This window comes from Triturus cristatus, chromosome 5_2 (assembly GCF_964204655.1).
Source record: "Triturus cristatus chromosome 5_2, aTriCri1.1, whole genome shotgun sequence".
Classification (NCBI taxonomy): Eukaryota; Metazoa; Chordata; class Amphibia; order Caudata; family Salamandridae; genus Triturus; species Triturus cristatus.
This window is the reverse complement of record NC_140588.1, coordinates 750,170,519-750,197,650: the sequence shown is the minus strand read 5'-3', so window position 1 is coordinate 750,197,650 and position 27,132 is coordinate 750,170,519. Positions and strand designations below refer to the sequence as shown.

The 27,132-nt window shown below is 43.5% G+C and overlaps 1 protein-coding gene across 1 annotated transcript in view; it reads right to left on the bottom strand.

Annotated features, from left to right (window-relative positions):
- HTR2C (5-hydroxytryptamine receptor 2C) overlaps positions 1-27,132 on the bottom strand; it is a 3,718,710-nt gene that overhangs the window by 2,832,681 nt on the left and 858,897 nt on the right. The window contains exon 3 of the mRNA XM_085606666.1: positions 17,836-17,913. The gene's annotated coding sequence lies outside the window, so the exon portion shown is untranslated. The remainder of the gene's footprint in view (positions 1-17,835; positions 17,914-27,132) is intronic.

The window sequence follows — 27,132 nt, the reverse complement described above, 5'->3', positions numbered from 1 at the left end:
AATATTGAAAATGGCAAAGGATATTTTTTGTTGTTGCAATTTTCATATTAACCCGTTCCGTGCTCATGACGGAACCACTCCGTCATGAGCCACGGGCGCCGTGTGCTCATGACGGAGTGGTTCCATCATGCTGCGGCCGTTGGCGGCCGCTCCGCCCACGCGGCGCTAATTCCCCGCCTGTGCGGGCGATTAGCGCAGTGGGTGGAGTCGTGACGGAACCACTCCGTCATGAGCACAGCTCGCCCGTGACTCATGACGGAGTGGTTCCGTCACGAGCACGGCGGTGCCGCACTGCCCCCAAACCCCCCCAGCGCCGTGGCGGAATTCGTGCCGCGGCGAAGGGGTTAAGGCTCAATAACAGTAAACTAACCAAACTAAAATGTATTCTCATAAAATCTAAAATGTAAGGTGTGTATTAGATATATACATTTCTATATATGTGAGTGCGGTGCTTAACAGAAGCAGCCATACCCTAAAATTTGCGTCAATAAAATGAGGTTTTGGGGAAAATGGTTGGGTGGTGGGCGGTGAGTGTATCAGTAAGTTGAAGATTCTGAAAAACAAAACAAGGGTTGAATGATATGTAAACCGTTACCATAAATAACACTGAACACATTGGCCAAATAAATGAAGATACAAAATAGAGAAAAATATTGCACTGCCAGGAAAAAGAATATGTAGGCGTCAGAAGTGAACATATACAAGTCTAAGTTGTCATTAGGCCTTTTCTACTGATGACTCTCCACCTTTCTGATCCGAAGATTTTTCTTATTGCAATAATATTTTTCTCATGTGTGTTTCCAGGTTTGGTTCAAGTTTCTCAATGGCTTGCAACTTCAGTTGGCTGTTATATTCCCATTTTTAGACATCAAATGCAACGGTAGATTTTATAATGTGAGTTCAGGTATTGCTTTTGTGATCATATAGTATAGTGTTTATTTTGCACTCAGGTTTTCAAACATAAATGGGCCCACATGGACCACTTACGCGTACAAATACAGCATGTAAAGTCACATATAGAAAAATCAAGCTTCTTGCCCTTATTGCCAATGCTCAGTATGTGATGTCATTGTTCATAATAATAAAAATTGCTTTCTAAAATAATGGCAATAATGAGATCAATGTGTGAAATGTGTGCATGAAATTGTATCGAGTGAAACAAGAAAATGATAAAGAAGAAAACATACTAATCACCTTAAACGAATTTTACTTAAGTGTTTGTTATTTCAAAACCCCTTACCCCAGCTCCTCAAATGGTGAGAAGTGTCATCTTTTAAAATCCCTGATTACACTAATCAGATTACACAAATCAACAGTTTAAGGTGAGTAGTTAATTATTGTTAAAGTGTTTTGCGCAACTTTGCAAACCATGTACATTGTTTGTTATAATTTGATCTATTTGAACCAGAACATTTTTGGGTTAAAATTTGCATATTATTCTGCAGATGATCATTATGCAACAAATGTGACAAATGCATATTTAATATATATTGTCACACTATAACATTTTCCAATTTGCATGGCATAATATGTTTGCCTGTATAGATTTAGGGCCTGATTATACTTTGCAGTCCTACAGCGGGGCGGCAACACGCCGTCTGCTGTAGCACCGTCAAAGCTGTAGTGTGACCGCCTGCCAGATTAGGAGTTAACTCCTGGTCTTGTGGGCAGTACCACGGCAGACTGACAGTGGCTGCTGTTAGTCTCATAGAAGAGCCTAACATGTAGACCGCCATCGTCAGAGTGCAGACTGCACCATCCTGCACAGTGTGGCATACATGCCACACCATGCAGGAACTGGGAATGCTAATTCAAAGGGGCACTACATGTCCCCTCTAGATTCCCCCTCCAGGGGCAGCAGGTGGCCCTGTTAGGGCACCTTTAGTTGCTTCTCTGCCACCCTTTTAATGGTGGGCTCATCGCTATGAAAGGGGCAGTGGATAGGCAACTTGCAATATGCTTTGCGGTGCCGCAGTGGCACCACTTGCATATTGCTGCCCCTGTCAGCACTGCCTTCATCACACGGGATCCTTGACCCTGGCCGAGCCGGCGGCCTCGTGGTGGTCTGACACGTGGTGGTCTGACAGCCACACTCAAAATACTGTGGGTGGACCTGCAGTGTGGCGGTGGTCTGACTGCCACCACGAGTACGCAAGTTCTTTGGACCGCCATACTCGTAATCAGGCATGTAGCCTCTTTTATCACACAGATATTTTCACTGTAATAAGAGGAGAAAGAAGTAAGGATGAACATTAATTCCAAACTCCTCTTGTGGAATTTCAATATTGATTGTATTTAGCAAACATTTTACGTGGTATGATCATGACAAAAGAAACAAGTGCATAACTATATATTCATACCAACAAGCTGACCGAATTAAAAATCTAATGAGTTAATTTATAGAGATGTTCTGAACAATTGTGACCTATTGATGTGGGTGTCGGGGTTCCGCCAATGCCATTTTCCAGTGCTTGATGAGTGGCTGTCATATTGAGAGAAGGTCAGCCTGACAGGTGTTCACCATGTCAAGGTCAGGAAGCCAAGTGCTCTATATGCACTAGCGTGCAGGTGCCAGACAGCCAAGGTTTTCTGGGCAAAGATCTCACACCCCTTAGGTCAGTTCATCATCAGCCCAGCAAGGCCCAATGTGATGATATAGGAAAGGTCTTCCTCTCATTGGCTGTCCCTTGACTAGGTTAGCGAATGAAAGGAGGCAATAGGATCTTCCAGGTGCTACTTTCCTGAAGCTTGACTCTCCTTCCCAGGCCATCATGCTTGTGCCCCCGGTCACACATTGGTGCTGCCTTGCCTTTTATGAAAAGCACTGATTACCACCACGACCCGGTGACTGTTTGGTGTGTGTATATACGCATGAATGTATGAGTGAGTATGCCCAAGTGTGTGCTTATGTATGGGTGGGTGTAAGTTCTTTTGAGAAATCTCACATGTGTGCTTGTGAATGGATTCGGGTAAATGCTTCTGAAAAGGTCAATGTGAGTATGTGTGCACATTTGAATAGATGGGTGTGAGTGTATGCACAAGCATGCTTCTTAATGGGTGGGTGTGAGTGCACGTGTGTGTGTGAAAGTATGCCTGAGTAAGAATCTCTCCTGAACCCACACCTCTTAACATTTAGACATCACTGGTTCTGAACCATTTTGCCGATGTTGATTTTTATTTACAGCAAAAAACACTATAAATAGTTTTACCCTGAGTAGCAATAGGCAATGGTCTGTTAACAGTGTGGCACATTCACATCATTCAAAATAAAATAAAATAAATATTTTAGTTTCATCCATTCTATAAGGCTTATCTCTCCTCTCTTTCGCTGTCTCTCTCCATCTCATTGACTCTTGCCTCTACTTTCTTTCCTGTGTGCTCTCTGTCCCTTCTGCTCTATATCTCTCTCTCTCGTACTTATTCTCACATGATCTCTCTACATCTCCCCTATAAGTTGTTTTCTCATTCTATCACCATCTCTTCAGAAACAGGAAATACAACCTTAAATTCCAACCTGACCAAGCTAAAAGATTGCTTGCTAATCACTTTCTTCTTTCTTAGTCTTAGTTCACCTGTCCTCCAAAAATTGAGAACATCTAGATTGATGTAGTTTATAATGTGCACTACATTAGACCAGTGGCGGCTGGTGACATTTGAAAGTGGTAGGGCGTAAAAGTTTGTGGTGAGTGCCAGGTGTTGAGCGACATATCCAACAAGCTCAACTGTCATGAAGGGGGGACAGGGAGCTCTCCTTCAGAACATTTTGAAAACAATAGTGGCCAAATGGTGCATCTTCAAGCAGAACACAGTGTGCAGTCATGGTATCCACATATCCACTCAGTTCACGCAGAGAACGTCTTCTGTAAATCCCCGCTAATTTCTCATCCTACTGGATGCCGTAATTTTAGACATGTCATTAGAGCATCAGAATTACCAATGTTGTAATGTGGCCCGTAGAGAGGAGGGTCATTATCCATTCAGCCGGCATTGCAAGGCACCCGAGACACACTCAACAAAACTGTGTTTTTCTACAAGACTTGATGACTGTGTTTGTTTGCTGAACTTGGCGGTAGAGAGCTGAGACGTGTGCTTCCCAGGTGCACAATTACATACTATTGCCTTGTTTTAAATGTGTATCCATTATATTTTGTGTCTATATAAGCCCAGAACTTCCTTGGATCATTTCTTTTGAAAATCTTGCAAATGTTAAATAACATGAGCCACTCTTTCTCCCTTTGTTGATGCTTAGACTCCCATACTTGTATAGTTTCCGTAATACCAGCAACTGTCTCCAGGGTGGACTGGCCTCTGTACCAACATGGATACCATGTGGCGAAGTGCGCCTGAAGGTGACTAAACGCCAGAGCGGTGGAAAAAAAGATTCTTTTGCACCAGGTAGTTATGCATCCCCTCACAAACACGCAGGAGAAGCTCAGGTGTTCAACTTGAATGGAAGTATGTACTACCAATGTGTTTGTCATGGATACAATCCCAGCTGAATGGAAGTTCACACAACTCCGTCGCTGCATTACTTTAGAAGTGCTTAATTAAGACGGCGGGATAGCTCAGTGAGCTGGATGTTTACAGCTGAGAAATGCAGTGTTCTAAAGGTCATGTCTCAAGCTTGGCAGGGCAGGCACGGCGTTGAATCATTACGAGTAAACTGACTACCGTAAAATAGGTAATAATATCTGTTATTTATAGCGCTTGGAAATGGCAGCAGTGTGGTACGTAGCGCTATTAAAAACATTATTTATATCAAGTGCAGAAAGAGCATTTGAAGACATCAGCCAGCCTTGCTGTAAGCTAGTAGTGCTGTACGCTCTTTGTAATCACGTAAGTAAATATGCACTAATTGTGGCTGTAATTAGGAGTAACTACCAGTGTGAACGTTTACACAAATGTACCTGGAAACGTTCAGCTAATATGTGTGTAATTAGACTGCAAGTGAAGTAGTTGCGCCTTTTACCTTTGGGACAACGGGTGTAACAACTGCGCCATGTGTCACGTGACCAATGTGTGAGTAGGTGTGTGTGCACAATACTACAATACAATGACAAGTATTCCTAGTTGCAATGGGTGATATCTTACAGGTGAGCCAATATATATATTAGCAGTAGCGGCCAGCATTACGGGCGGGTGGGGGGGTGTAATTTGAAATTGGGTCATCGCGCCACGGGGAGGGGAGAGAGGCGGGAGGGGTTTAATGGAAAAAAATATAAAATAAAACTTACCATCCCTCGCCATCTTCTGGATGGGTCCCGACTCCCGCCATCTGGTCCTGACTCCTGCGTGTTCCAGTTCCCGCCCGGCAGGCTGCAGCTCTCCTCACGTCATCAGGAAAGGCAGCCTCCCTCCCTCCCCTCCGCCAATCAGAACTGGTGAGGCGAATCTGAACGCGCGCCACCTGAGCCATTTGTTCGATGTAGGCTGCTGCATGCCCAGGGCCGACCAAACAGTCAGTATGCACAACAATGGGCAAGCCACTCCCCCCTGCCTTCGAGCAGGACCGCCCACCCCCAACCAGGCACTTCTGCTTTCTCGCAGTGCGAGAAGAAGAAACATAAATGGTAGTTATTACCATTTATGTTTCTGCCTTCTCGCACTGCGAGAAAGCAGTGGGGCGGCGCCCAAACGCACCTATGGAGCAGCCGCCACTGCAGTAGACAATCTTCTATATTAAGTGCAATTTGAGTTCATTTAAACTGATTTTCTTTTCCAAATATTATAGTATATGTCCAGTGGCGTAGCTCGGCATTAGGCTGCCGCGGCAGCCCCTACGTTTGCCACCTGTGGTAGCCGAATGTAAAAGCGGAGGGGTGAGTGCTGGCAATTTCTGTGGCAGCTGCCCCGCAACAGCCACAGGTAAGAACAGGGGGAGGCCGCTGGCCGCCCCCAAAGCTCATGCTGCCTGGGGCGGATTGCCCTCACCGTCCCCCTTCCTATGCCACTGTATCTGTCATCATCTTGTCTATATATTTATCATAATATTTTTCTGCAAAAAACGCTCTTTTAGATTCCAGCACTGATTGCCAAAATTCGCTACCACTTTATGATATTTACCTGCATCAGAGCTCTCCATCTCTTCTCTATTTGCAGTTTGAATAGTGTTATCGCAGGTGCAAACTAAAGGTATGGCAGCAGTTCTACTACCCCTTTAACCACCAAGCACTGAATTTATGCAAAGATACTGTGAGAACAAACATGTTAGTTGGTTAAACATATTTTCAAATGACTTAGATTTGTAAGTATTGAACCATATCATATAAAATAAAATATCTGATTTGATTTTAGAAATAAAATCATAAAAGACAAATCAGTTAAAAAGAACAAAATTTACCTCCACATATTGACACTTGCTTTAGATACCCTGATAGATAACATACAAGAAAGAAACAAACTGGGGGTCAATTTAAAAACTGTAAATACAGTAAATCCGGCCCAACTTGAGTAAAATTAATTGATTTTAAATTTGTTGCAAAATCTTATATCGTATGTTATTATATGTTGAACAGATCATAACAATGTGTAATGTATTATTGACCAAGACATTGTCACAGTCACATAGCGGTAATTCTAACTCCTTTAAACAACCATGATAAAAAAAATAAATGCTGAAATAGATTCAACCTAAAATAAATCAATAAGCATCGCTGAAGACGTGTCATGTTCCAAGTCAAATAGGGTATTACAATACTGACAGTTTTCACTAAGATCGCATGTCAAACTGAAAGTTTCAATATTGCAGTGTCCTCCCGGTCCACTGCCATCTTGCCCATAAATGCCACTGCAACCCATTAGTGATCAGAGCTAACTATGCTGCTGGGATTAGCATATAAATCGGGCCTCCCTAAAGACATCATATTATGGGAGACATAAGCCAGCCACTGGATCAGAAAGGGCTTGTCCAATATTAAACAATTCTACAATATTATTCTACTAAAACCAAGCTCCTCCTTTGTCCAAATTGATAGCCAAATTTTTAAATCAGATCTGGTCGATAATGTAACCTAATCCCAGTTCTTCATGGACGATTTCATAGGGTACACTTTGTGGGACTCCCAGAAGGCTCCTTAAAAATGTATTTTCCTCCACTCGAATCGGGGCGACCAGGCCATAGCCCCATATTCCACTGCCATAACTCGCTAATGGGACGCACTTTGCCCTAAAAATTTCCAAGACAGATATAATGTGGGTGCGCCCAAGCCGGAGTGAGAAATTGCCAATCCTAAACGTGGCTCTATTTGAGGATATCACATTCTGGGATATAAGTGGGTGCCAGTTTAAACCAGAGTCCAAATGGACCCCTAAATATCTGAACTTATCTACCTGACTGAGGTGCTGTCCGCCTACTACAAATTTCACAGTTTTTGTATTGGGTGGACCAAACATCATTACATGTGATTTTGAGAAGTTGGGAGAAAGGTCAAGGCTGTTCATAAAATCAATAAAAAGGTTAAGAAGTTTTTGTAAACCCTTGGCTGCTCGAGCAATTAAAACGGTGTCATCTGCATAAAGTAGGGCCGGTATAGAACAGCCTCCTACTTTGGGTACATCCACACCCGGGTCTGACAAAGCTTGTTCTATTTGATTAATAAAAGAATAAACAAAAACGCTGCTAAAATACAGCCTTGATGAACCCCATGCCACAGTTTAAAGTGCTTAGTGCTTTCTCCGTTAGGACCAAACCTGACACTAGCAGAGAGATCTTTGTGCAAATCATACTGAAAATTAATCAATGGTAAGTCATGTTCTTTAGGTTAGTCTAATCATGTACATACCGATTACATACATTTTGTCCCATCCACATGACATAACGGTCTTACACAGGTGACATTTTACCTAGTAGCTTACTTCTGTCTCCTGGAAGTCAGGCTCTTGGTACCATATCTTAATCCCTGTACCTTATGTACATAAGCATGTCCCCAGGCAAGGTAGATTTATTCTGTGTAAGGGTCACCCCTTTTATTCATCCATGGCCAACAGCCAGCTGTGCATGATCATGTTTGTTTAGAAAAGGATTAGCAGAGGATTAGCCAATGGTTTCAAAACATATCGATTCTGGGAAAACCCTGGAGTGACCACTTTAGTATAAAAGACCCTCACTACCCCTTACAATACAGAAGAGAATTCCTTCCAGTTTGGACTGAGACTCTGCAGGCTGATCCTTTGGGAAGCAGAGACCTGACATCCCTTGCGGGGTGCCATCCTTGACGCAGAAACGGGGTCCTTTATTCGGAACCATCAGGCGAGAGGTTAGTACTTCTCCCGGGAATTCTTGGTTCCAGTAGGACATATCCTAGCACTTACACACACATGCTTCACCTACACCTCTAGGCTAGGCACAGTTAGGTAGGCTACGCATCGTAGGAGTACGCCAAAGCTATTGTTTTATATAATATGTTTTTAATCATCTTATTAGCACTATGGTAGAAATGTATCTGCACTAGCAATCACATTTGTCTGCTCCTGTCTTTTGATTGTCACAGCTAGCATGTTTCATACTAGACTGACGCTAGACCAATAAATAACTATTGAAACTATGCCAATTGTCATTCTATGTATTCTGAGAAAAGCAAGCATGAGTGACTGAGCAAAAGATACAGTATTGTTTCCACGATACCTGAGGAATCAGGTTTGTCATGTTCAGTGGTTGCCAGAAACTGCACACACCACTGTAGAATACAGAGGGATGGTAGAGGCACCGTTGAGCTAGCTGGTCCAACGGCTGCCTTATCCTGTGGGGGTGTCTAGAGTCTGTCTGCACACCAAGCCCTCAGTTTAAGTCATCCAAAACGCACAGGTATGGGGGGTTCCTAGGAATACAAGACAGGGTAGTTAACCTTAGTCATTTTCTCCTCTAAGGATGGAGATTGGTTTTGAGTAAATTAATTTTTCACCTTGGTATTTAACAACTTTATTAGCAACTGAGCCAGCATAAATGACAGCAAACAAGATGTCAGGAAACCTAAATATCCCTTTATCCAACATTGTCTGAGCAACGACATAAGGTAAAAAAGTAAGATAAAATAAGGGACGTGTTTTCAGCACCAGCCTTCCTGAACACATTTGTAAGAAAAGTTCTATGCATGATAGAGGTCATAATTCCATCTGTTGACTAGCTGTTTACATGCCAACAAGGAGGAACTTGCTTATAGAGAACAATTTAACGTCAAAACTAGTGATAGTTTCCAATGTATGGTTCTGTGAAGAATGTAATGTGAGACTGAGTAACACCTGGAAAAACACTGGCTAGGAAATGATAAGCATGCAGGTCGGTTACCAAAGTTTATTGTCTAACGATACCAAAATATGAAGCTTGATAATGTCTGTGTTTGCAAGGAAGAACAAGACCAACAATATGAGAACATGTCCTGTAACGATTGTAAAACAGTGACTTATGCAAATCTCCACTCTACTGAATACATCATCATTAAAAAACTTAAAAACACAATTCTGAAACGTGAAGATTCTATATGTGTACAAAAAACGGAACTACTATCTTTTCTGTCAACACTTGTGTAAACAAGCCTTTCGGCTCAACTTCCAGCCCCCTACCACACTGTGGTAGTTTCAATGGGAATGCAGCCTTCCAGTCTGATCCAGCTCGTCAGAAGAAATGATGGCAACCTCCTGAAACCTTCTTACAAAAGCAGTCAGGCTTAACTCAGAGGCAATGTGTAAAGTATTTATTCAGCACTTAAACAATCATAAACTTTAAACACAACACAAGAAAAATATCAAACCAATTTAGTAAAATAGAATACATTTTAATAAATTAAATGACACCGACATGACTAAGAGCCAATAAGTATAACAAGAGTTATACATTTTTAAAGTTAATAGCACCAAGAAGTACAAACTGCCAGTCGCAGTTATCTGGTTGCACTGGACAAGGGCAAATAAAAATTCAGGCTGACCGCGATGGAGCACAGGTCAGACACAGGGACCAGGTTCCTTCTGGTGGGGAGTTTACCTTCCACTTAGCCCTGTTCCACGCAAGAAGTCTCTGTTGGCATTTCACACTGGCAGAGACTACGTGAGATAGATAGAATTAACCTGCAAAAGGCTTTAGCTACAGTGGAGAATGGCATGACCAAACTTTTGTCTCGTATTTGTTCACTGGGCAGCAGTGTGGTCGTCATTGGCGCAAGGAGTTGGTTGCAGATCGGTATTTCGTACTGGCGGAAAACACAGAACGCTTGTTGTCAATGCAAAGTGCTTCAGATGGTGAAGTCATGGGTCTGTGTCCAGGAAGGTCATGTCGGCAGTAGGATGCAGGTCCAGAATTGCCCTGGGTGATGTCTGCTCGCATTTCCAAGGAAAGCGGGGAATGTTCCTATTGTTTTGAAGAGCCTAGAAACTCAGATTTTTATTAACCTGGAATCCATTTCTTGCAGTTTTAAGGTTGTTAAAGTACACTTTGACACCAGCCAAGTGTCCAGTACTGGGAGGGCAGCTTTGGGGGGTCAGGACTCACTCCAGCAGAAGGCAGCAGCAGGTCAGTCAACTGACCCTTGGAGTTACTTTTAAGGTCCTGGGTTCAAGGCAAGCAGGTCCAATCTTCCGACAGCAAGGCAGTCCTTCCTTTGAGTCTCCCCAGGTCCAGGAGTGTTCTGATGAAAGGTTCTGAGGATACCACTTTCATACCCTGTGATTGTTTATGTATGGAACACACCGCTTTTGACTAACCTAAAGTGCTAATGGTCAGTTCTTCTCTTTTCCAGGGTCTAATTAGGGGGGCGAAGGGCAGATAGGTTCAACTGTGAACTGCATTTGCCGCTGACATGGCAGACATCTTCATAAGTCAAGAAGGGGATGGGTACAGCTCTCAGGCCACACTTTGAAGCTCAGAAAGGAGGTGTGTACAGCCCCCTAGGACATCTGCTCAGGACAATAACACCCTTCCACACACCCAGAGTCCTTTTGTCTCCTACTTGGGAGGAATAAACATCACACCACAGGAGAGCCATTAACAGTCCTGTGGCCATGGAAATTGGCAGAGAGTCACATTTGTTTTAGGCAGAAAAACATAAACTTTCAAAAAGTGGCATTTTCATATAGTAATTTAAAATCTGACTTTACCATTGAAGAATATTTTTAATTTCAATATAAATGAGTGGCAGAATTATTTCTCTATCTGCTCCTAAACTGTTATCACTCATTGAGCACAATAAGGTAACCCACTGTTAGTCTATGATACAGCTAGCCTTGCTACAGTGAAAAGCTACTTTGGGAATTTTTCACTGTCATGACATGTAAGACTTAGGAACACATATCCTGAGAGGCTGGTGGGTCAGTCTCAGAGAAAACCAACTGGTTGGTGTCCATCATAATGTTAGATAATGCAGGCTGTGGATTGTTGAATATAGGGAAAAGTTTCAGTTGCACTGTATTATTGCTCGGAGTCTTGCAATCTATATTCAGAGTGCACCCCTGCCAAATAGTTCTGGGGGATTTGGACTTTTTTTTCTAAAGTCTTTTGTTTTGCCTTGTTTTAAAGAGTAGATTGGGTACTTGACTCGCCTGAAGAGGTGAAGAGCTGATCAGTTTGCCTGAAGTTAGCCCTGAAGATGTATTTTTTGAGCTTGGGGTATCTAGAGTTGGGGCTGAGCGATCTTGATTTGTTGCCACTGAGGCTTTTTATTATCTTTGGTTAGCTCAAGACATGCTTTATCCATATTAACTTAACCATTGGTACCCTTAGTTGTTTCCGCTGGGCCAACCATTTTGTCCATGCAGATAACCTCCTCTCTTGGCAGTTTAGTATTCCCGAAGTTCTCTACCAGGCATGATAAGATGTCAAGCAGAGTACACAGTTTTGTCACTATGGGGAGGGAGCACATTCCTTGTTACCGTCAACGGGCTTGAATGACCTAAGCATACAGTCCAAGGTATTTATTTTGGATTCCATTATGGAAATAGAATTAGCAAGTACTTGCATTAAATGGATTTTAAGTTCCAGTTTATGTTGCTGCTGGGTTAAGACGAGCCGGCCACCTGCTCCCCTGACTGTCTTCATGCCTGCTTTAGTTCTGCTCCAGGAACTATGCTCCTATCTGCCTGCAATCCTTGCTTTGTCCCCACTGTAGTTACTGGGGGCTAGCTAGTAGTCTCCACATACCTTATACATTTTAATCTTAATTTATTAACATAGAGTTGGAACAGAAGCTGTGAAGGCAGGGCAAATAACTCCAGTGCTGGAACATAGGCTGCTAAAGTGGCATACAATCTATCGAAACGTCACTCTCTCATGTGCTGTGCTCATGCCCCCTCACTCTGTAGTCTCCCATCTCTACTGACGATCATTAAAACTGGGACGTCTGAGAAAGGCATGGGGGTAACATGGTAGCACAAGAATTTAGACCAGAAAGTAAGAGTGGAAAGAGCTGATCCTCCTTTACCCAGAGGTATCTCAGTTACCTAGATGTGTGTCAAGGGAACACAGCCTCAGTCGTGCCTGACTTTACAGATAAGAACCAGACTGTTCAGGTGGAAAGAGCGGCATCTCCCTCAACGTCACCACTCGGTGTGCACGGATAATTGGAATTTATCACATAGAATCTTTTTTTGGGGGTGTAAGAGAGCTACTGTGTCTAAAAAATAAGTATGATCAAGTAGCAAATAAAAGCAGCCCCAGAGCCCAAAGGCCCATTAAAACAGAATATGCGCTGCATCACCAATTTGAAGGGCAAACCTAAATGAGCCAAAGCAAGGCTACACAACAAGGAAGGGACCTTCATGCTCAATCAAACAGTACTTTAATCTAAGGAATAGACAAGGTAAAGAGGGTCCCACATCGTGCACCCAAGTCCAGCTAGAAATCAATGATCGTGGTCCAGCCCGGTCCATTCCTGCCACAACAAGATCTCCACTACACATAGCTCTACCTTCCATGGCTAGCCAGTCCTTCTAGGGCTGACATGGGGAGCACTCTCAGTTTAGCTGGACGCCTAGCATTAGATCACCAACCCACACGAGAAAGCTGTGACATAGACTTTATGGAATTATCCCCAACCATAGATCTGCAGGCCTCTCTGGCCCCTCAAAACAGTGGCTATACCTTGGCGCCTTTAAGGACCATCAATTCTACACTATTAGCACAGTAAGGTAACACCATAGAGGCCATAGTACAAATTCATAACCTCTCCGAGATTGTAGGGGACAAGACAGGGCCAGACGAACCCACCTCTTATTCAATTCAATCTTATCTATATCCGCAGGGCTCTCAGTTTCACCAACCGAGGTTACTTGGCACTCCACTCATTGATATAGAGACAGATGGGGATACGAATGACAAGTCGTTCGAAGCATCTTATGACCCCACATCTCAGAGTGGATTCTACAAGGCAAGGGATCTTGTTGCATCCAGGAGCTCTTCAATGGAGGCCACATTGATGTCCATTAATACAACCTTACTTGATGCTGCAAATGCCTGAAGTACAGATGTCCTACTTTTTAAATACTAATACTAATCCGCGCTATGAGCCTTTGGGAACTACCTTGAGGGTAACCTGTAAGTATTTAAAAGGAAGGTTTATGTGTGGAAAATGGTCTATTTTGCCAGGTCAAAATGGCATTTTTAAACTGCACTGCAGGCTGGGCAGGCAGGCCTTAGACATGTTTTACAATGCTATTTTAGAGGGTGGCTTAATGAGTGCTGAAGCCTACTTGTTGCATTTAATTTACATGCCTGGGTACATGAGGGACTTAAAAGTAAATTAAATATACCAAATAGGGTTATACAAGTTTTACCTTGTTTAGAAGGGGGTGCAGAGTTCTAATGCCAACAAAAATGGATTCAGAAGAAAATAGAGTGCTGAAGGCAAAAATCGCTGGAAACTCCACGCAAAAGATGATCATTTTCAGCATTTTTAATGATGTTATATACAGTATCATATTTTTGTTTGGATGTGTGGTGTCATTTAATGTTTACTTTCTTTTCAGAAAATATTTCATTTTTAAAACAATTTTTGGTTTTCACCACAAATTCATATTAATGTGGAAGTGAAATAGTTTTAACAATCCTGCAACAATTTGTTTGTACTTTTGTGGGCAGTGTCCACTCCATTGTGACTCTCCCACATCCTCCCTGAGTTCAGGGATTCCATCCCCAAAAAATGCACCTGAGCAGGGGGGTTGGGGTGCATCCCTGGTTTGATCCCCCAGTTTCTGACCATCTAGTTTCCCCCTATGGGGTCAGTTCATGCCTCCTAGTCTGTCATGCTCACCCTGTATTTAGTGAGATGTACGCTGGTTTGCTTTTATTGTCTCATGGATGTACTACTAGTAGGCTGGTCTGTAGGGATCCTTTCTCCCCACATTTTCCAGTGCTCCCCAGTCCCAATGTACTCCCCAATCTGCCCTTCAATGTGTGCCCCGCTCTTACTTTCACTCACACCCCGTCCTACCCTCATTAGACCATGTCATCTCCTCCCTGTCACAAACCACTGAAGCCACAACTCTCCAGAGATCAGAGATATGGCTGGCATTTGTGTGTGGGCTGGAGGCAAGCACTATTGCTCACTCTACGCCTCCTTATTCTCCTGCTTGCCCTCGGTGACCTCTCCTTATGTCCGGGAGCCACACGCTGCACCGTCTTTCACTCTCAGAGTTACTGTGTTTCCACAGGATGATTTTCCTCATCGGAATCTCTGTCGTCCTCGATGTCAACGTTCCTTCTTTGATCCAAAGACCTCTCTTCCTGGTCCGTTGTCCTTCTATGTGTTGTGACTCCTCAAAGCTGCAGTATAAGAGTCCTTCATCACTTTCCAGATATTTTTTGTTTGTGATGCCCAGCTTTACCCTCTATTGACGCTGTGTTAGTTTCATTGCATGTGGTGTGGTGTCTGTCTGAAAGCGCCACAGAAGCTCTGACCGCAGTAGCAGGTAGGTGGGCCGGGCGATATCAGGAGTCCTCACCACCTTGTTGCTGAAATGGTAGAGTGCCTGATAGAGGAATATGTATGAAAGTAAAATTGTCATTTTCCTTCAGTGAGTAGGCCCCAAAAGCTATTTTCAGTGGCAGAGATGTAGCTGAATCCTAGAAAAATGTCAAAGTGTATATTATAAAATTGAACGTGTAACTTTTGACAGGAACTAGCTACACAAGTCATTCAAAGACTATTTTTAATGTATATTTTTATAAATATTTAGGAAAAGTCACTTTTAGAGAGTTACCTTGTCCCGGCCTGAAGCTCTAGAGGTTTCTGCATTAGGTGCCCTGCAGCTACTCAGCCAGTGCTTAACCATGATGATGTGTGAAAACTGCTCCCAGTGAAGAAACAATTGCCTGAGTATGAGGAGGTGATTTTCTTCCACTTGTAGGAAATCCAGTATGGTGGGCCAAAGAACCTCTTTAACCTGTAAAGGGCCTGCCTATCACAAATAAATAACAGGAAAGACCAGAAGAAGGCAGTCCTTTATCTTACCACTCAAGCTGGCAAACCCAGGGAGAGGGAAGCTACCCCAGAAACAGTTTTGAGTGAGCACAGAGGAGGATGCTACTAATTTCCCTGGCCACACTTGTGGGTGCCCGCAGAAGTGCTGCTCAAGGGAGGGAGGATTTCCCCATCTTGATTTTTAGGAGTGAGGTGGACTGTGGCATTGTTGGCAGTAGAGCAAACAGCACTTGCTGCGAAAGTGTGCAGGGTGCCCCTGGGAACTTTTACCCCATTGGTTTGGGAGGAGCCATGGGTCACCCGCACCCACCAGCTGAGCTGACGCCAACCATAAATGTGGCACTTCAGGACACACTCCATGTTTGCACTTTCTGGACCTGCAGAAGAGCTGAAAGTGACTGCACCTTGCTAGATTTGACAAGAGTGAATGAGTTAGTGTGCCTAGGACAAAGAAGTAGGATTCTCCCTGGTGGCTACAGGGACACAGCAAGATGGAGAGGAGTTGGCCTAACGGCTAGGGCAGTCGACCTCAAATATGGGGAAACAGGTTGGAGTCTCAGCAAGGGCATCCTGTGATTCTGGGCAAATCACTTAATCTCCCCGTGCCTAACAAAATTTAATGTGTCCTCATGTAACCCACCTGGTGCTTGTGTAAAGCGCTCTGATACCTGATACCTTTGGGTCATGTTCGCGCTATATAAAACTCCGTAGCAAAGAATGATAAACACTTTTTTCCTTGAAGACCAGCTGTCCAGTTCCAATTCGACCTGTCCTGGACCCTGCAATGCCTTGCCAAGAACAAATCCCTAAAAGTCCTAAGAGATCCCCCTAAAGTTTGGGAATCTTAGATGAAGAGGCCAGGGAAAAAGAGACTGCTCCCTGCAAAATTGAGACTTAGGCAATTGTTGGATTTCCACATATCTGGAGGTCAAAGATCAACCACCAGATTCAATCCAGTGAGGGTGACCTGTTTGGACTTAAGAAACAGATGTATCCCTCTTGGAGCTTCTTCACAGCAGAAAATGTGTTTCAATGGGTCATCAGAGAGAAGGTATTCAGCCTTGTGGAGACCTTTTCTGACATAGCCTGCCACCTTGCTCCTCTGGAGGAATCCGAGCCCCTAAAAACGAGATTAAGTCATAACATTGATTTCTGGACTAAAAGATTACTTGTATTTGGCCAATGTGACTGATTCCCTGGGGCGCAATGCTAATGTTTCCCACTCTGAGCTTCTCCCACCAAATACTGGAAGCTTCATATACAGATACAGCTTGCTACCTTGCCTTGCTGAAACATGTTGACTTCCACTTTGCAGACTAATCCAGAAAGTAAAATCATTGACTGGGCTGCCCACTTGCTGTATCTACCCTCAGAATCCATCGCAGATGGCCTTAAAGTGCACCTATTTCCCATTCCACTGTGACCATAGTCTATCATTGCAGTTTTGGAAACTCATATCTCTGGTTCCCCTTATTGGGTTTTTGTCATTTTGTTAATTAAAACACACTCTATTCTCTTTATTTGTTTGAGATTTTTATTGTTTGGTGTTTTGACTTTATTAATGTTTTGGTACTGCATAAATACTTTACACATTGCCCTAGTTGAAGCCTGTTTTCTCTGTGCCATAGCTACCAAATAATTTGAGCTCCGTTTAGTTTATTAACTTTGAGGGTTTGCCCTAACAAGCTAGTGTTATTATTTCTCGAGGTTCGCTACCGTTCACCCCAAATAATAACCCACTTTATTACAAAGACAAATGGTCCTATGGGAATTAAAATGAAAAATATACTTTTTTTTACCCCCACCTCCACCATTGTTTTCTGTTCATGTCCAGATCTGCACAAAACTTGATATGCAGAAGCTTTGTCTTATACACTATCCGATTGTAAATGACATTGCAGATTACATATACAGTGACAAAATTATAAAAAAATCAAAAAATACCATGCAAATGGATTCTTCAAATTAAATTCTAGAAAAGGCAAGCACACTATTTTAAATGCATTGACCACAAAGATAAATGCGAATTGTAACACACTGCGTTCCCAGTTCATGCCTAAGAAATGTTAGCCAAAGTTGGGTAAGAGGGCAACTTTTACTTACTAATAGAATATGAAAGGTATTGATAAATTAATAACATTGTTTGGTAATGCTAAGGATATCAAAATGTGTAGCACTGCAGAGAGGAACAAGTTGCACCAAACATTTAGGCAGATCAAATTAACATTCAAGAAAAGCAAGTACCTAGAATGAGTCTGGGGACATAGTATCCAGTATTGTTTATACAAACATTCCCTTAGTCTTGGTAGTTCCTCATTCCAGACTCTGCCTCGCACATGTATTCTGAGTACAAACATTATTTTGCAAGATCCATAGTTACATCAAAATTATTTCAATAAAAGTCTACATTACATAAAAAAGAAACAGTTCTTACCTATAATGGTAGAAGAATGTTGGCAACAGCCTTGATTTCTGCTTCCGAAAACATCATTTGCTTGACTCTTTTTATTACCTAAAAAGGATACATTCCCAGAGTTAAAATGAAATGGTCTCTGATGAAGATGATTTAATAGGATTCATTACTCATGTGCATTGCTAACAATGGCTGCAGGCATGTTGTTGGCATTATAATGTACCCCTCGCTCCTAATTATTGTAATGCTTTAATTAAAGTGAAATGGCGATACTCTTCAGGCAGTGGTGCATGCTGAGATAGCAGGAGCACACGTTTTATCTCCAATTTCATGAGCCTCGCTGGGCAGTCTACATGCTCATTTTCAATTAAAGGAAACCTACACTTTATATTATTATCAATCCAATACTCACTCACAGGTATGTATTTGCATTGTGGTGACAGACAGATTAAATGTAGTAACAGGCAGAATGAAGAATTCCATATTTCATCTGTAAATCACTCAAGACACCAAGACTCACAGTACCCACAATACATATGACAATGTACGCAAATCACAAATTTACATGCTTATGTTTCACTTTGCGTGATCGGAGCTTTATACTAGAGGTGGACGGAATTTGCGAAATCCACTTTCGCAAATTATCGTGAAACTGTTGAAAATTATCGCAAACACACGGAAATATCGCGAAGATGCGGAAGTTTTTTTCCTGCATGTTCGCGAGATTTTCTGCTTGGTTGCGGCTCGCCAACTTACCCATGTGGTTGCTCGCGGGCGCGGCCATCTTCTTTTCAGTTGTCTCGCGGTGCATGATCGCGAGAAGAAAGACGTGATCGCGCGACGCATGACGTCACTGCGGGCGCGAACTGTCGCGAGACAGCGCAAATGGCTAAAAACAATACAACATCTCATGGAGAACGCGACCGCGACCGGATCAAGAAAACTGGTCGGCGAACGCAGGGATTCAGGTAAGGCGATCGCGCGCGAGAATGTATTATTTTACAGCACGAGCAAGAAACAAATTATCGCCAAGCTGCGGAATGCGGAAATTTTGACATTTTTGCGCTTTCCGCGGAACGCGAAAATGTCAAATTATCGCAATTTCTGCGAACGGAACGAAATTTTAGCCCAGGCCTAGTTTATACACATAGCAGACAATAGGAGTGAATATGCATTATAACAACATGCATATGTACTTTTCTCTCCATCTGCTCTCTTCCCGTTCCCATACCTAGAACACACTTAGTTTTGCCTTTAAAATGAGGAGTTTTTATGAGTGTTTGCCGGGTTAGAAACCACATCCAAAATAATTGTAAATAAGTTGCCATAAACCTTTTGAAAATTGCAGTAAATCAGGATGTGATCTTTTGAATTGTGTATAATTTTGTTGTAATGGTAGTTCCATGCACACATTCTTTGCGGATCATTAGAGCAACATCACAGTGCAGCAGCATCACACATTTTGTTTCATGATAATCCTTCTTGTTTTGTTGGTCACCTCACTGATGTGGAGGATGGCAGCTCCCCCACAGGCAAGTGTGGCATTTTTTTCATTCTTCCACCCATGCATATAAACAAAATAACACAAATAGTAAGAAGGGACATCTTTAGACCTTGTTGTTGCAACCAATATATCTCACTCCAAAACTAATTTTGTCATATCATTTTCTGATGATGACTTTATAGACATGCATGTCAACATTCCCCCAGTGCCTCCTTCCTTCCCAACACTCATGTTTCCAAAAGAAGATGTTACTTTGAGTCCCATCCAGGGAGTAGAGTTCAGCCAGGATGTTGAGCCACAAAATGTTTGCAAGTTTGATAGTGTAGGGGCTGAAAGGCTACAATGGTGCTCATGATGTGTTGAATGCCTGGATAAAAGAGAAAAGTTTGGAGAGGAATGTTGTGGTGAAGTATTTGAGTGTAGCTGGTTGAGGTTGGGATGTGATGGAGTTGTAAGATGAAGGTGGTGGGATGGTCAGAACATTGTTCAGGCTCTTTTCAGTGAAACTGATATTTAAGGAAAGGTATGTAGCAAAGACAATACTAATAGGTTTAATTTATGAGTGATATTGTTTAATGTGCATGCAAGACTTTAAGGAGTAGGATGGAATGAGGTGACGAGGCATTGATAGTATGAGAAGGTGTTGGACTGTGGGTGCAATTCTTGTCTATAATCCTTAAGATCAGAGGTGCTCCCACTTCATTTTTTATATAATAATGCTGTCATTTTCGACTTATCAAGATGAATGATTGTTGGGTTTCGCGACTGTGACCATGATGCAGTAAAGGAGAAAGTGTGATTGGATAATGAGTTTTAAAGGCTTGCTTGTGTTGGAGGCCTGTAATTCCCATTCTTAATTGCCTGAGGAAACAGTGTCTTTTTCAACTAGCCACAGTGCTACACTGCACGTAACAGTACATATGAAAGGTGTCAAATGAATCATTAAAATAATTCATTTTATAAAATATACTGAAAAAGATAAATTAAAACCTTTTTGACAATCTTATAGCTCCTCATTTGTCAGGGAGGGTAATATGTAAATAATAGTCAAGCACACAACTCTGCCTCACATTAGGGGAAAGAAAGGAGACAAGTGTAAACTAATATCCAGATGAAGACTACAGAGGAACTTACAAGAGCAAAAGGCAAAAATCAGGGAAATAAATTGTATCAAAAGGGCATAGAATAGTCAGGGAATTATTGTGCCTTCCTGCTGTGACTGCCTCCCTTATATATAAAACAGACAGAAATTCATATCATAAGAGATAATGCTACTACATCTTGGATTGGGAACCTTGGATAGCTTCCTATGTATAGAACACCATCATGTAAAGGGTAGTTTGTCACATATGTAAATGCCTGTTTTAAGAAATTGATGTTGTTCATTTGGCAAACAAAGCAGCTTGCATAACATACCATGAGTTGACTGAGCACAGACACACCAGAAGAATGCAGGCAGCAAGAAGGCCCAACAATATGCCGAGAGCGGCTGCTAACATGCGGTGAGAACGGGATGATGCACTTTTTCCTGATCCGAACGCATTGGCACTGATCTCGATCTAAATGTAACTATTTGAATTGATCACATGGCATGATGTGAAACAGTAGAGTTAGGTCATTGTGAATCTGATTCAGAATTAGATTGGAGGCAGTATCATATTTTGCAAACATGAATGTTGGAAGAGGAGGAGGCACTAGATGTATATTGCCGTTCTTGTATATCTAGTCATTATCTGTTTGGGCTATGATCATATGGGATTTGGGGTGAGAAAATATATTTGATACAAGTATGAGATCTAAAAATATCACTACTAAATATATCTGTGATGCTGTTAATATACTGGATGGAAGGGTTCAAAGAATACTTAGCTGGCCTGGAGGGAGCTGCCATCCTCCACATGAGTGACACCCCTAACAAACAAGAGGGAATTATCATGCAAAAACATGGAAAACTCATGTGTTTTTCTGCAGCAATGTGAAGTTACTCTAATGATCCACAAAGTCTTTTTTGCATGGTATCAGAGACTGCCATCACAATAATGTGATATACAATTCAAAACATCACATCTTGGTTTACTGTAATTTTCAAAGTTGAGGGAGCATTTATTCACAATTAATTCATAGGTAGTTCAAAAATCTGCAAACATTCATAAAGCTCCCCATTTAAAAGGCAAGATTAAGGGCCTGATTATGATGTCAGCCGACGACAGCCTCTCGGCCCGACCACCGGATCACAATACGAGCGGTTGGACCCACAGTGGTCAGAAGGCACACAATTGCTTCCACCACGATCAGTTATCCCAATAGGGCGGCGGTTGGATTCATAGTCCCTAAAGGCAACAGTGCCGAGGCAGGCACCGCAGTCAGGATCAGGATATCCCTTTCCGACAGCCTTTTCATGTCGGGATGACCGCCATGAAAAAGATTTCCGAAACGGAATTTGGGAGGCCCAAACAGGCCCCCTGTCTGTCATAGGCCACCATAAAGTGGCTCTGGGGGCACATGTAGGGCCCCCAAGCACCTCCATGCACCACATGGTGCATGATACACAGTCCATGGAGGTGCAGGAAGTGCTCATTTTCATGGAGGCTTGTGCTGCAGCCCTTTACCTGGGCTGCAGCCCAAGCCACTGTTGAAAGGAGCAATTTGCCACAGCCAGCCCAGTGGTTACATCATAATGCGGCTCTCAGACCACCATCCGCTTGTCAGCCAGTCTCCTGTCAACCACAAGATGGGTGGCAGTCCGACCGTCCGCTATCGTAATCAGACCCTAAGTGCCTTACTAGGATGGGCGAGGGAAAAAAACAGATGGAGGGAAGAGCACATTTGCACATTGTTGCAATGCAAATTCACACAGATTGTCTGGTATGTGTATATGTGTAACCCTATGGTCACATAGCGGAATGCAAGTAAGTATGGAAATGTATGATCTGCATAAATAATCATTTGTGCTACTAATGGGTTCAGTGAATCAAATATGTGATGTAAGTTGGGGATTTGTGTAAATTGTGTCATGAGTGTTTTACAGCGGAAATATGTAGTCTTCCCTTCAAAATGAAGGATCACATATTCCACAGATTGGACATGCTTCAAATCATTAAAAAAGCCTGCTTCTGGTCGCCCTTCACCACTAGCTTTCCTACTGCATCTAAACTACCTTTCTTTTCCAAGGCACTGGGATGATTGGTCTTCAATTGACCCACATTTTATCTTTGCTCTTGTTAGAAATGGGATTTCTGTTTGGATAAGGCTTGCGCCAAAGCCAGGCAGAAACCACCACTCTAGTCAGGGCAAGGGAGTTACACACTGAAGATAACCCCTGCTCACCCCCTTGGTAGCTTGGCACGAGCAGTCAGGCTTATCCCAGAGGCAATGTGTAAAGCGTTTACGCCTCACACACAGCAGCAACACACTAGGCACATCACAAAAGAAACTCCACACAAGGATATATAAAATAGCATTTGTATTATCATAAACACATTAGAACCATAATCACACATTTACACAGTGCCAATTGGCACTAGGCAATATTTATAGGGGATTATATACAAAGCAGGGCCAATCGAGCCACTGTCAGAACCATCACAATGGAGGTAGTAAGTATAAAACACAACCAGTAACTACTGGTACCATAATGACGTCAGCATTATCACATTAGGCATAAAACATATCCTGTATGACATTAGGCATAAACACATTAGGCCCAAACATCAATAGCATAAACACATTATGCACTAGGCCTCACCAGCATAAACACAGTATGCAATAACCTCCTAAGCATAAATCACATTAGAGGCTTAAATCAGGGTGCATAAATCACATTTGGCATATAATTCACATAAATCACATAAGGAATAAATATTTCCAGCATAAACACTGTGTGTCCCAATCACACCCTAAAGTGACCCCCAGGCCAACTGGCCTTCCTATAGGGCTCAAAATGCCCTCTGTCCAGAAATGTCAGGGCGGGCTGCCAATGCAGCGGAATCACAAGCGAGCAATTGCGCTGGGGTGTGGGGTGCAACTCACCCCTATCTTATCAGGAAAATAAAATGCCCCCAAACGTTGCAGCTGCCCTCTGTCTGGTGGGGCAGCTGTGCAAAAGAGCCCTGGTACCCCTGTGCCTCTTGGGAGCTCCCCTCTGGGACTCCTCCAACAATTAGCCCAACTGTTGCAGCTGCCCTCTGTCTGGCGGGGCAGCTGTGGCCTCACCCTTGGCACCGTAGTGCCCCCTGGAGCCCCTCTCCTCACGGGACTCGGGAAGAAGAAGGAGTGCTCTCTTTTGCGGCTGCCCCTAGCACTAATGCCAAATGTGAGCCCCACTCACCGGGGCTCATTGTGGGCTTCTCCTTGCGCTGTGGGGGAATCTGGATCCGTCGGCGGCCAGCAATGCGGGACCCGCGCTCTCCAGTCCTTCACTGGCTCTGCACACAGCCAGGCTTCCTCCGGTATACGCGGGGCTCCCACCAGCTCACGGGAGCACTGTTCAGGCCTGTGCTGACTTCTGGACTCTGTGGCTGGCCCCGCCCACAGTCAGGTGGACTCTGCCTGGCTTCCGGGTTGGCGGCTCTTCTCTCCCTCATCTCGGGCCACGGCAGTGATTTCTCTTCTACACAAGTCCAGGATGGGCACCCGCCTCACATAAAAAGAATTGCAGGGTAGGCACCCACTCTTCACTTAAAACGCGGGGTGGGCACCCGCCTTCGTAAGCACAATAGCGGGGTGGGCTCCTGTTGAAAATCACAGGCGCGGGGTGGGCACCCGCTTCGGTCAGCAAAACACGGGGTGGGCTCCTGCTGCAAATAAGTCTCAAGGCGGGGTGGGCTCCCGCTGTGAAGCACAAGATGCAGGGTAGGCTCCAGCTGTCTCCCTGCAACTCGGGGGAATCCCTATGCTGGGGATTCACTCAGAGGCTATGTGCAGCTCGGCGCTGTGAAGCCCCAGCACTCCTTGTCCTGGGGATGAGAAAGGTAGCGCTCCTGAGGTGCTGAGTCCAAAATGCAGAGGGTCAGAGCTGGGCACAGGCAGGCCAGTACGTAGGGACCCCCAGGAAGCTGCAGCTGGGTCCCACGGTGGTTCCTCCTTGCCCAGCAGTCCTTCGGCCTCCCAAGACAGGTACAAGTAAGCACACCCTTCAAGGGGTCACAGCCCCAATATTTATATACATATTCTCTTTGTCTGCAGCACAGGGCTTTGGGGGAACCAGTCCCAACTGGTTCTGGGGGGTTTTGTTGCACTCTGTTGACAGGGCTCCTCTTTTCCATTGTTAGGTGGGGGCTCGTCATCAGACACACCACAGAGGGGCAAAGCCAGCATTCACTAGGGCATGTACAATCCTTTTCAGGGACCAGGGACTTCTCCTCCCACCACTCCAAATGCAGATGTCCCATTCAGCCTGGCGCTGACTCACCCTGCCTTCCCTGGAGCCCCACACACCTCACCATCCCCTGTCACTCAACAGCCAGACATGCAATTCACATCAGGCAGGCAGACACATAGCACACAGAAATGCCAACTTCTAAAAGTGGCACTTCTAGAATAGTTATAATAAATCTGCGCACACCATTGCACAGCATTTATTATCACTATTCCAAATATACCAAACTTGACCACGCTGTGCCTTTCATATCAGGAATTACCACTGAAACACTTAAAAAGGAATCCCCAATGCATTCCTATGGGAGGGCAGCTCCACAGTAGTGAGAAACCAAAATGGCTGTTTGTCACTACCAGGACATGTCACACACCTAAGGTACATGTCCTATCTTTTACCTACAATGCACCCTGCCTATAGGGCTAGCTAGGGCCTACCTTAGGGGTGACTGACATGCAATAAAGGGGGGTCACAGACATGGCACACACTTTAGTTGCGACATCACAGTGGCAGTAACACTATACGCACAGACCCTGCAATGTCAGAGGCCTGAGATAGGTTTGAAAGGCTACTTTGGTGGGTGGCGCAATCAGCGCTGCAAGGCCACCAGCAGCATTTAATTTACCAGCCCTGGGTATCTGAGATACCACTTTACAAGGGACTGACAGGTAAATTAAATAGGCCAAACAGGTGTAGAGCAATCTTACCATATTTAACACAGATAGCACACGCACTTTACCCTGGACGGCAGTGCTAAAGTGCCCAGAGTCCTAAAACCACCAACACCATGCCGGAAAAAAGGCTATTAGGCAAAAAGTTTAGGGATGACCCTGCAAAAAGGGCCAAGTCCAACACCTCTAAAAATCTTTTTTAATTCCCTCCAATCTGGCTTTCGTTGCGCTGCAGGGAAACAACAGTTTCACACAAATGTATCTTTATCACTGATGCAATCCCAAGCACCTTTCTTGCATTGCCCTATTTCTGGATTTATTCCCAGCCCTTGACACTGGAGCATGCTACTCTCGTACCTCTCTAGATTCACTAGGCATAACCCAGACACACCTGGCTCACCTCACACCTGACTGATCGTTCATTTCAGACTCAGACTTCGACACATGCCCTCTACCAGTAGATGAGACTCAAGGCTATGTCCTGTCCTCTTCCCTTTTTCGCTTATCACTCAATAATTGGAGATATTATTTCCTTAATTTTTTTATCCAACTACCTGTCTGAGGATGACACGAAAATATTTTTCTTCTGTTCAACTTTTATATCTCATCGCCAGTCATGCATTACAAACTGCTTCGGTGTGATCAGTCACTGGAATCTTTTCACTTACTAATGCTGAACTGCTTTAAAACCAAAGTCATTTATATTTATTTTTATTCTTCAATAGCACCCATCGCTCCCACTCACTCCATCCACTCTCACCCTGACTCTCTGAATTTGACTGCAACTTTGGCGTTCTCTGCTGTCCATCAATAAATAAGGACGCCTTTGGCATCAACACAACTGCTGCGGCACATTTTCAATTACTGAATATACGACAGAAACAAACACACAAATCATGTAACAGCTAATACACTAATTAACTAATTAGTATTCAGCAGGCTGAACTATTGCAATGCTTATAGTTGGCCTCCCGCGACTTTTATCCTTGCAAAACAAAGTAATAAACTTTGCAGTCAAAACTTTGTATGTGTTACCCACGCATGCCCCCAGCTCAGTATACCGCCATTAGGCTGTCTGGACACTCATGTTTCCATTATGCCAGTCTACTATATTTTTTTGCATAAAAACACTCGCACATAGGAATGGAATATTTGAAAAGTAATCGGGGTTTAGCCATTCACAAACTTATGCTAATATAATTTTTTTTATTTATGGACAAAATCTGCTCCTTTGAAAATGCTTAGTTTGCTCCTTATGCCAATGGGCTAATTGCATAGTTTTCAGTAATTCCGCATCACAAGACTACAGCAAAACTACTGAAATTACTCCGACGTAATTGCTACATTGCTAAGTTTTCATGGGGCATATTAACAAGCCAGGCGATAAAATTATCGCCGCTTTAGCGGCAGAAAACTGCCGCTAAAACGGCGATAATGGGCTTGATAATATGCTCTATGGAATTCCAATTGAAGCCCATGTTAAATGTTCTTCACATCTAACATGGGTTTCAATTGGAATTCCATAGAGCATATTATCAAGCCCATTATCGCCGTTTTAGCGGCAGTTTTCTGCCGCTAAAGCGGCGATAATGTTATCCCCTGGCTTGTTTATGCCCCCATGTGACTGAACCCGGGATTGGATTCCTTTCACCTAAAGTGGCCATAATGTTCACATATAATGATGTGGGGTCACATAACAGGGACCTCCCTGCATGTGGAGCGAGTGCAATGCCTGGAGGGCACAGGGAGAGCAATAACAGTCAGCATGA